At 34.9% G+C, this 12203-nt stretch overlaps 1 pseudogene; it reads right to left on the reverse strand.

Moving 5' to 3' along the window:
- Window positions 1–3972: 3972 nt before the first annotated feature.
- LOC138313913 (glycerol 3-phosphate dehydrogenase-like) lies at window positions 3973–11197 on the reverse strand (annotated as a pseudogene).
- Window positions 11198–12203: the final 1006 nt, after the last annotated feature.

The following is a 12203-nucleotide window of genomic DNA, read 5'->3' on the forward strand; positions in this document are numbered from 1 at the left end:
CATTCCGTAAATTTGTGGGCATTTATTAGTTTACATCAGATGACAGTTGGCCTAGCCATCCAAAACATGTAAACTAATTAATACACACAAATTCAAGGAATCTTTGGCGTTGATGCTCCATCCTTCTTCATACTTGTATTTCTACACCGTTTATGTTTTAATAATAATAAATATTGTACACAAATGAATAACTGGATGAGTTTTAGACTAGTATTGAATGTACTGACACAAACTGTAATGGAAAATTTTCCATTGACAGCTGTTGAAGGATGGATCTTGTTTGTAACTGGTGTTCACGAAGAAGCACAAGAAGACGATCTCCATGATAAATTTGCCGACTATGGTCAGATAAAAAATCTGCACATCAACCTTGACAGACGCACAGGATTTCTAAAGGTAAATTACAAAAACATGAAGTCTTTGATAAGGATGAAACAGATGATATTCCATGTAGACCAGAATTAAGGCTGTACTGATTTTCGTTTGGTTTTTGTTGTAGTGTCACTTATATAATTATGTTTTATCGCTCATTCTTTTGATCAGGTTTAAAATGGTTGAGTTTACTATCAAATTCATGTCACTAATAGGGCTGTAAAAGCATTGAAACATGACTATATTTTATCTATCATTGCCAGTCAAAACTCATTCCTCAATACTCCAGCTGGAGTTTTACTATCACAGGTCACCCGTTATATAACTTTAGATTAATGACAGTAACGCATGGAATATCAAATTGCAATAAGTTGAGGATATCTGTTTAGATGGGAGGGCAGAAGAATCCAGTTTGTAGATGATTATTAAGAAAACAAAAATTGCAAAAGGCAATGAATATGTAGTAAAATATTTTTATTTAAGTTTATATGGCCATTTGTCTAATTGGTTAACAATTATTGTTCGAAAAAAAAAATCTAAATCCATGAATAATGTCGTATGGTTATTGTGATTTCAAACAATACTTCCAGTTACGGTAAGAAAATTTTTCATGAATAAATGCATAAATGGGTGAAGGATTTTTGCAAAATACCTATTCTGCACCATCACTTGTGTACTTGTCTGATTTCAACACACATTTCTGTTTAATCCTGAAGATAGAAGACGCTTATTGTGCAGGAGTTCCAAACAAAAGATTGATCTGAAAAATTGTAGTAATAATTCCAAATTTCACATGTGACTGGCGGTGGATATTTTACTTTCGCAAGAATGTGGTCACGAAGCCATATCCTGTTCTAATTAATATTGTACTAACTAGAGAATTCATACTTATATATGCCTGTAAAACTGATATGAATCAACTTAATTTTAAGGTTATGCGCTGATATAAGTTATGAACCTTTTTTTAAGGAAAGCCAAGGGGCCATAGGATGCCCTGAATGGAATCGACATTTCTTGGTACAGAAAATCAATGTGGATTTGGGATTTGTGAGAGGGCCACGACAAAGACCAAGTGTGTATATCCAATGTAGCAAATGATGTTCTGTATGGTGCTGAGATCTTTACATTGATTAAATATGTGTCGGTTTTAGATGCTCAGGACTTCTATTTATCCTCTTCTCTTCAACTCTACGCTTAGACAAGGGTATTCAGTCAGTAAGAGCATTGGACTGAATACCTTTGGCTAGGGAAGTTTGTATTCTTGCTGCTATAACATTTTTTACAATGTTATTTTAAAATTAAATTTCTGCAAATTGGGCAACTTCGTTGAATCCATGATAATGTTTGCACCGGAAGTGTAAAAAGGGACATTTTCAATTGGTATGAAGAAATTTAAATTTACATTCCCATGGAAATATTAATTAACTAATTATTTTGCTCCAAGTTACCTTGTTTTAGAAATTATGTGCAGTGAAAGTCAATACATTAGACAAAGCGAATGAACTCGTTTATATATATATATAATATGACAACAAAGTAATTTATGTGAAGACATTTTAAAATAATCACAGCACACCTACCTGGAGTAATACTGGCATGGTTCTCCCGTGCAATACGCTCATGTCACCATTGTCTTGTAATTTCATGGTCTAGCTGGCTACCCATCTCAATACAACCCTCGAATGTCGTCGACAAAAAACTGCATGCCTTAGTAATAATTTGAATGCAAATTTACAGAAATTCTGAGCTGAAATGTAATTGTAAATGACACAATTGGATTTTAAATTAATGTGCAAATTTTCATGTTTTAGAGCATTTATTTGGATTCACGAACGGTTTTTTCATTATATGTTTCTTCAGAAAAATTAAAAACTAATAATATAACCTTTTGTGACCCCAGGGTAGATCATAGCCTAATTCTTTTACACATCTACATATAAAGGAGGCTTTTAGTTCTACTATAAATCAGATTAAATATGATGTAAGACTGACCCTGTCCCTGTAAAAGTTGTATCGAAGCAGGAATTAGGAGATTTTCATACAAAACTTTTCGTTTTTCCCCTTTTTTTACAGAAATCGCAGAGACAATCGAGAAGGGGCGGTGGATCTAAAAGACATGTGGTAACATTTTAAAATCTAGTGAATTAACTGTGTGGTAATGAAACATAGAACAAACCTGGGACGACGATTGTTAGTCCAAACAGTCCAATATCCCCTAAACCATGAATTCGTCCGAAGAAGGACAACATTTCAGGGTTTAGAGGAATTACAACTGTTTCAACAGCACACGCCAAAGCTGTCTTGGAAGTTCTGGTGGATTTGAGTGCAGCAATAGCAGTTGCCAATATGTAGGAAAGATGCTTGAATGTTTGAGGGTTACGAGTGTTGGATTTGTATGTAAAAATGGACGATAGAAGAATGAAGTTCTTCAGCACACATTTTTCCCATGCCAGGAATTGTGATTCAACTCCATTTAAATGTCATATAGAATTATTGGTAACATCTCTGAATATTGTGGTTCTGGTTTAGTGACTTAGAAGATGAAACGATCGCCTTTAAATCTTTTACTTTTTCTGGTATGGTGTTCTTTAATGGAAGCATAATCCTTGATTAGATATATACAAAAGGGTGGTTCTCGCGTCTGATGGCAGCTTTTTATCAGGGTGGTAAAATTTCCCCGTATGTGTAGAGGAAAGCACAACATTCAACTTATAGTAGAGAGTATTCTTAAGGGCTAGGGAGAAGTTTTTCATCATTTCTTAAGTGGTGTTAACTGTTGTATTATTCATATAAAACATTGTCAGACGTCATTATTAGGACTTTGATATCATGTCAGATCATGAAATAAACAAAACAAACATATTAAATATTCTAATATTGTTGAATATTTATTTTAATTTTATACATCATTGATCACATGTGATGATATTTTCATGTAAAATGATTTCAAAAAGGAAATTACAATAATATATTATGAACATTTTTTGAATAGCAAATTTTTAGCTATATAAGATGGCTAAAGGTTAAGGAAAAAAAAATCCAAAGAAATTTATGTTTACCGAAAAAACTTGTATAAAATCTGCATCAGGTACTTTTTGGGGCTGGAAATTAATGCTGAAAAAATACTTCTACCAGTATAATTTTCGCATAAAAAATTTGGGCAAAAACGATGTCCAGGAAGTTCTGGATTTTATAACAAGTTTTTTACAGTATTATGAAATTGTCTAGGTATATGTTAATCCTTAAACAGACATTGACTCAATGATGCATATACCATACAAAATTGGATTAATAGAAACTTTTGTATGTACATTATAATAATATATATATATATTGTATGTGCATCATGCCATGTTCTTCAATCCTATACAAAATGCAATCTGATTAAAATACAGATCCTTTTAACCATCCACTCTCCGTTCAATAGAGGATCTGACAACATCCCATGGGTCATGTTCAAGTTCAAATACATTTTCTACACATTGCTACATGCCATTTTGTCCCAGTATACATATTCATTTAGCTTTGTTGGAGTGGGGGGGGGGGGGGGGGGGTGTTGGGTGGGGGGGGGGCGCTGTTTTGGCGAGATGACTACGGACCAGAAAATAATTCGGACAGCCTTTTTCTAACTATTTCGTCCCCAGTCAAGATTCTGGCAGTGCCAATTAGATTGGCCATTTCTAAAGGTCATCGGGACGTGACCCCTAATGGGATGTCGGATCCTCTTATCAAACGTAGTGATAATAATAAATACAACAATTTAGAACAATGTCCATTATGTCTTGGCATTGGAATCCTTGTAGAGCTTCACATTTAGCTTTGTCTCCTTCACAAATTTGACCATACTTTGCTGTTACACTTGCCTGTATATGTGATCGGATGTGTGACAGTATACTCCTCTGATCCAAGCCTTGCTGTACGGTGGTTTGTAAAACTGATATCTAGTCTGGGAAGATACATGTTGGCACTGTTTGAAGGTTCCAGACAAAATTTGTCCTTCATGATGTCAGCCACCATGTCTGCCACTCCGAGACAGGAGGATAGTCCGGTGGAGCGAATACCTCCAAGGGTTAACCAGTTCCTGTGGTGACAAAAGGGAATGATGGAATTATCATGATCAGATCTAAATTCAGCATGCTATTATGGTTTAGCTTGCTACAAATACAGAACCATTAGATATTATTTAGTGTCGAATATGATAAATGTATAACATAAGCTCAGAAGATTTTTTATTTCGATAAACAATTGTAGATGCATAAAATTAAGGAGCAAACAAACTGTATTTTAAAAGACGATAATGATACAAAAATTAGGGAATGGAAATGTCTTGACAGGAGTTTATTTTCTTCGATAACTTTTGAAAATATTTATTGTCTGATATTCAACCAAATGTATTGTTTTATATCAATGAGACCTCGGATGAGTTCGATAATGGTCCAAAATCTATTAACAATATTTTCAACTATTTTTTCGTGATGTTGTGCAGGTGACACATCCTCCTTTCGTGGAATTCTTGTCTCATACATCTATTAAAACCATGATAATTAAGTTATTTATCAGGACTTCGATTTCAAGATTATAAATTTAATCAGATACCTGTCTGTGTGGGGAACCACATGGTAGTCTTTAGTCTCCGTAGCAGGACGTACACCAGAGTAGGTGTTTACAACAGGTGTGACTCGAGGGAAGGGACAGACACCCCCGGCCATGGTCTAACAGTGATCTCATTATTACGCGAGGAGAGAGGGCCGGCTGGATTTGTACGTCTCTCAGTCTCTTCTTGTGTAGGACCAATGATGACATTGTCATAAACTGAAATAACACACATTTGATGTTACAGATTGAATCTATACTACACATGCTTTGGCAAAGTTGTCAGAATGTCTCTAAATCTCTGATGTACATCTAGATATTATGCCAGGCTTCTAAAATTAAAGCAGAAAGAATCATGATTAGTCTCATTTCCCAATTCACTTAACCAAGGATTTATAAGTGAGAAGGACTCGTGACTGCCTCTTTACATTACTAAACACCACGCGAGACGCCGATGAACCTGGAATAAAAAACCCCTTTTCTCTACAAATACTTGTCTTATCGAATCAAACAAAACACCAATGTAAAGTTTATTAAATTTCACAACGTTTATCACTTGTTTTTAAGGACGGAAGATTTAGAGATAAGATTTAGAGGATATGTCTTAAATTTTCGTTAAAAAATACGTCAGCTCATGAAATGACGGCCCACTTCAGAAAGTAAGACGGTAACCCCTCGCACCGCAAGCTACATCAAAAAGCTGCACCGGCGGATATCAAAAGAAAATCAGTCGTCGCCCAACGTCACGGTCAGTGCACAAACACAAAAGCGCCTGCCTTGGACATCCCCCTCAACCCAGTGTGACTTATCCTTCTCATATACGTCCTTGACTTAATTAACAATGTTCTTGGTCATTCGAGGTATGTCTGAGTATAATCCTAAGAATTCAGCCAATGGAGAATATACTAATTATTTCACCTGTAACTCTTGACACAATTTTGTTCCAAGTACATATACACATCATTAAATGTCAAAAAAAAGGCACAAGAAAAAAAAAATTGTAAATTGTTCCAAGATTTACAGTAAGAGCTCTACACTTTCATTTGACATTGTTAAGAAGGTGAACATGTGACGATACCAGCAGATATCTGAAATCCTGTGTTGACTCTTCAGAGTAATCAGTTTAGAAAATTGGTGAATGCTAGTCTTCACATACCTGACTTGAAGACGATGACTCCCTTGGTCTTGTCCGTGGGGATTGGAAGGATGCTGCTGTTGATGAGGGACTTAGTCTCAGACCCCGTAGAACACTAGATACTGACCTAATCTTGGCATTATCCTGTACAATGTAATATACAGCTCTTTTGATTAAAGTTTAAATTGTGATTTGTAAGCTCCAAATTTAGAAATGGATTTGGAATCTTCATGCAATTTTTTAGACTCTCTAATCGTTGAAGACAAGCAATAGAGCAGGGGTTTTTTAGTAGTTTTCTAACAATTTAATCTCTTAGAGTTTTAAGTCCTTTTAGCATTGTGAGATTTTCGATGATGAGTAATTTCTGACAGGCAAAAAAACACCAGCTAGTAACTTTGCAATTATCACCCACATTTTCTAGTCCTAAATATTGTAATCATGCTAATTTGGGCACAAAGATATTGGATTTTTTTGGGCAAAATTGATATTGAACAATTAAGCGTGATTCGTACATTTATGGTATTATTACATTATACCAACATCATACAGAAAATTCAATTTTAGAGCAAAATGTCTGGTTAGAAAACGCCAAAAATATGTATGTTTACTGTATTGTAAACCAACTTCTTAATGTTTGTACCATTGAATGAAGTCCCCTAGTGTGCAACTGACCTAAATTTCTGTACTCCGGCCAATTTGTCTACCACATCCCCATAAAGTCCAGCACTATTGATGACCACACGACCCCGGAATAGACCCCGATTGGTGGAGACTCTCCAGATCCCCTGGAGTCCCTTTCACAGCCCTGCACCATGGTACTGGTCAACACCTACAATGTCCCACTCGGAATGGTGAGAGACAAGCCATCAATATTGGCATAGTCAAAACATATCTATCTGGTGTAGAACAGGATATTGTCCCACCTCAACCAGGAATCAAACCCAGATTAACTAACGGCCCTATCGACCAAGTCATACAGACACGCTCTGTCAGCAGAGTGAAGCCTTACTGACACACTTCTTTTATACTGGTAAGTGGGAAAACAATATTTAAATTATCTTAATGAATCTAAGACACTGAATAGATGAATTTCCTAGAAATGTATTTTGATTTTATGCATTCAAAATGCCTCATAAAATGTGGTATATAGTTTATTTTGATCCCCTGATTTTAGAAATAACTATTTTCAAATAATAGTGTACTATGCCAAGGTACAAATTGTCCATAAAAAGCGTATTTTGATCCCTGATTTCAGAATAAACCATTTTAAAAAAATAGTATACTTTGCCAAGGTACAAATTGTCCATAAAAGTTTATTTTGATCCCCTGATTTTAGAAATTACCATTTTCAAACAATAGTATACTTTGCCAAGGTACAAATTGTCTATAAAAATTGTGTTTTGGCAAGATACACAAATTGTTTGATGAGATATCTAAAGCTAAATCTTAACTCATTTAAGTGCATCCTCGATACTCCAGTGTTTCCAATCACTTACAATTTCTACACTCCTGGACTATTTCAAAGTAAAACTGGAGGCAACAGTTCAGGTAATTGAGTCCTTTGAAGTATCAAAAGAGCAGCATAACGGTACACTGTGTGGCTTTGATGTCAGGCATTGCTTTCTCTGTAATCTTTAAAGGAAATCTTTGCTGGCCTGTGATTGGTCAAATGTTTTCCACTGAGCTGCCTTCAATTTTACTATGAGATAGTCCAGGGGTGTAGAGATTGTAAGTGATCAGAGCCCCTGGAATATCAAGGATGAATTAACTCATGCTTCCTGCCAATCTGATTAAAATACAGATCACCATTATACACTACGTAACCATTATACACTACATAGTGTATAATGGTGATCTGTATTTTAATCAGATTGACTTCCTGCCCAATTCAAGGTATTGCAATGATTTCAATATAGAATTATCTCAACTTGATAGCTTGAAGTTTAGCATGGTCCTATCAACTTCGTGCTAACAAGCTTAGGGATTTACTGTATTTTGTAGAAAGGCCTAAATTGTACAATTTCTTTGTCAAAGTCTACCTTAGCGCCTAATGATTTTGCATGGTGTGCAAAACTAATTGGAGTCAGCCAGGGGTCTATAACGGCTTCTCTGGGAATCCAGAGGGCGCCAGTGGCTCGGTGTGCTACATGTGGCTCTCTCTGGTAGAGCTGTGAGACAGACAACTCCAGCACATCGTCCATGTTAGCATTCTTGGCCTTCTGTATCACTTGTGGGAGCTTTTCCTTCTAGAATTATAAATTAAACCAATCCTGTTAATAATCAATAGTTAATAAAAATGTTTGGAATTAAAATCTTATGAGGAAATCAATGTAAAACAACATCGCTGGTTGAACCTGAAGCAAAGTATACATGCTTAATAAAATGAAAAGTAACCTGGAAATGGCAGTTGCAATATATATATGCAAAAATCTGTTTCAGTCTTGAATTACAAGTCATAGATTCACTTACTCTTGTTAGTAGCTTTTAATGTAGTATTATGTTTGTATATTTAACATCTTGTTTGTCATAGAGGATGACCTAAACTTACACTTATGTAATGATGTATTGATAAAAGTTGAATAAGGGGAAATTGTTTTGGTAAGGATGGGATCTTATCCCCAAACTGAAATTGATGAAACATTATATATATACATGTATATATATATAACTACTCCTCCTAAACTACTGCTTGGATATTAAACCAAACTAAAATTGATGATTGACTACTCCTCCTAACCTTATGATGGGATATTAAACCAAACTAAAATTGATGAAAGATTTATATAACAACTCCTCCTAAACTACTGGTGACATCTTAAACAAAACTTAAATTGACGATAGACTACTCCTCCTAAACTAATGATGGGATATTAAACCAAACTAAAATTGATAAAGACCTACATACATACCTGTTGGTCATTCCATGCCACCATGGTGGCACCAATCTTGGAGTACGGCAGTCCTAGAGACTCGATGACGGGTAGGACCTGTTGTTGACATCTGAGTATACAGGCTAGTTCTATACTGCCTAATGGAGCGTCAAAACCGGTATGTAGCATCCCACTGTCAAAAAATGGTATGGTTTGTTTAGTTTTATGTCCCATTAACAGCCAGGGCCATGTAAGGACGTGCCAGCTAGGTTTGATGGTGGAAGAAAACCAGAGAACCTGGAGAAAAACCACCGGCCAGCAGTCAGTACCTGGCAACTGCCCCACATGGGATTCAAACTTGGGCCCCAGAGTTAGGGAGCTTGTGGTAATATTTCGGGACATCTAAACCACAGGGCCACCACAGCCCCTACAATAAGGATAAGAAATTCTGAATAAAGGTCAACTATGCTGAGACACAAACTGACTCAGCCGCCTATAGCGTTAATGCACATACATAGTCATCGTACCTAATGCAAACTTAACTATGCATATAATAAAATAGAGTCGGATTGTGACAGTACATGTACAATGTACATAAATATTATACATTATACATTAGCAATTAAGTCATTATTATAGTATAATAAATTTATATATCATTCTAGTATGAATGGAAAGGAATGAATGAGCGTGAATGAGTAGTTCTATATAAAAAAACTGTTGAAAACATATATTTCTTCATTTAAGGCTTGTTGGAAATGTGTTTTGCATTCACTCTATTAATTTTCATTTGCTTGAGTTTTTTTTGAGTAGAAATTATCCTTTTAATTATAATGCATAGTCCATTTAATTACACGATGAACATAAATCCCTTTTTCCTGAGTTCGATACCAAACACGTAATGCCATGTTTTTGTAATAGAGTGAAACATACCATATTTCTTTCAAGCCTAACCGAAAGTAACAGAAGAAGAATATGCCTGCTGTCTTATTCTTTTGACAATATAATGTATACATATACTCTGTATTTATGTATAATTGTATTGTTAATAAAATGTTTCTGAAATGAAAATATATTATACATAATGTTTCGGATTTACAAAGGTAAACAATTTAATTGCTTTTAGTTGTAAATAATTGTACAGATATTTTATATATTTTGTTGGTGTTGATTAATGTAATTGTAAAATTGTCTCTCTCCCATTATGACAAATGTTGTAAATAAAAATATTGTACATGGGAAATTACATATAAATAAGCCTATAGTTTTACCTGTTTCCTGAGCTCGCCATGGACACAAGATGAGCTTCCTTCTCCAAAAGTAGGCACCCGTATCCCAGCCTCGTTAGTGTGAACACCTGGGAACAGCCCACTATACCTCCTCCGATAATCACGACATCGTATACACTCTCCATGGCGATAAAAACTACACAGCTTCAAATACAGCAAACTTGTTGTTTATTTGCAGTTTTTCAATGCTGTACTTTGGTAACTAATTCTTCGTAACAAATTCCTGTGAAAATTTTTTAAATACACATATGATTTGCTGGGAAAAATTTAAACTACACTGTATAATATTTATTATTTCAGTATTTGTTAAAGATTTCAATTTGAGGCAAGTATTGGGGCGCTTACAGGCACCCTCGGTACTCCAGGGTTTCAGATCACTTATAATCTATACACCCCTGGACTATCTCATAGTTAAACTGAAGGCAGCTCTGAGGAAAAAACCTGAACCAATCACAGGCCAGCAAAAATTTCCTTTGAAGAGAGCGACTCCCAACTTGAAAGCCACACAGTCAAACACAGTGTACTGTTATACGGCTCTTTTGATGTACATCAAATGACTAAATTACCTGTTCTGTTCTGTTGTCTCCAGTTTTAATATGAGATAGTCCAGGGGTGAAGAGATCATAAGTGATCGGAACCCCTGGAGTATCAAGGATGCTTATAGCATAGAGTACGGTACCATTAGTAGATAGACACCATAGTTTGACCTTGGGCCATCATTAGATAGACATCACATTTTGACCTTGGGCCATTAGTAGATAGACACCACAGTTTAACCTTGGGCCATTAGTAGATAGGTACCACAGTTGATAACAATCTATATACAATACAATGGAAAATCACAAGTGAAATAAAACACATACATTACTGTTTCATATGCTATATATAGTACATTCCTTAAACCAAATAATAGGAATTGTTATGATAAATGTAACCTATATTAAGTACAAATATTTTCATGTTGTTCTTTGAGTACCGTACTCTATGCTATAAGCATCCTTGATACTCCAGGGGTGAAGAGATCATAAGTGATCGGAACCCCTGGAGTATCAAGGATGCTTATAGCATAGAGAACGGTACTCAAAGAACAACATGAAAATATTTGTACTTGATATAGGTTATATTTATCATAACAATTCCTATTATTTGGTTTAAGGAATGTACTATATATAGCATATGAAACAGTAATGTATGCGTTTCATTTCACTTGTGATTTTCCATTGTATTGTATATAGATTGTTATCATATGCATGTGCTGTATATTTTGATGATTTATGTCAATTTTGTTTGTGTTTATATAATGAGGGCCATATGGAAGATTAGCTCCATGCTAAATATGCCACCCTCAATAAATAAAGTATTGGTATATGCATGTGATGTATATTTTGATGATTTATGTCAATTTTGTTTGTGTTTACATAATGAGGGCCATATGGAAGATTAGCTCCATGCTAAAAATATGCCACCCTCAATAAATAAAGTATTGGTATTATTATTATCAATAAAAGTTTGCAGTGGTCTCTATAAGTATTGTGTTAATTAGGGCTTTTCACCATGTGGTGAAAAGACCTATTGTTTTTGTTCTGTTTTTTATTATTATTATTATTCTATGGGGTCAAAGTTCACGAATTTTTATTTTTTTGTTTTGCGAAATTCTTTTAACTATATGCAGAATGTCATTTACCCCTCTAATGTTCTCTAACGTTTGATATGATTTTCATCTTCATCAAAAAAACAAAATGGCCGCTATGACGTCATATCTTAAAATTTAAAAATGCTTATAACTCACTAACAGTTCTTTTCACAGAGTCATCCAATTATATAATTTTTTGCAGATAATCTTTAGCGTAAACTTTTTTCTCTCTACACGTTATTACAAAAAAATGGCAACTTCCGGTTTTCGGTAAGGGTCAAAATGTTAAAGTCAGTTCCTGTTTTTAACAA

Source organism: Argopecten irradians, unplaced genomic scaffold (assembly GCF_041381155.1).
Source record: "Argopecten irradians isolate NY unplaced genomic scaffold, Ai_NY scaffold_1056, whole genome shotgun sequence".
NCBI classification, from domain to species: Eukaryota; Metazoa; Mollusca; class Bivalvia; order Pectinida; family Pectinidae; genus Argopecten; species Argopecten irradians.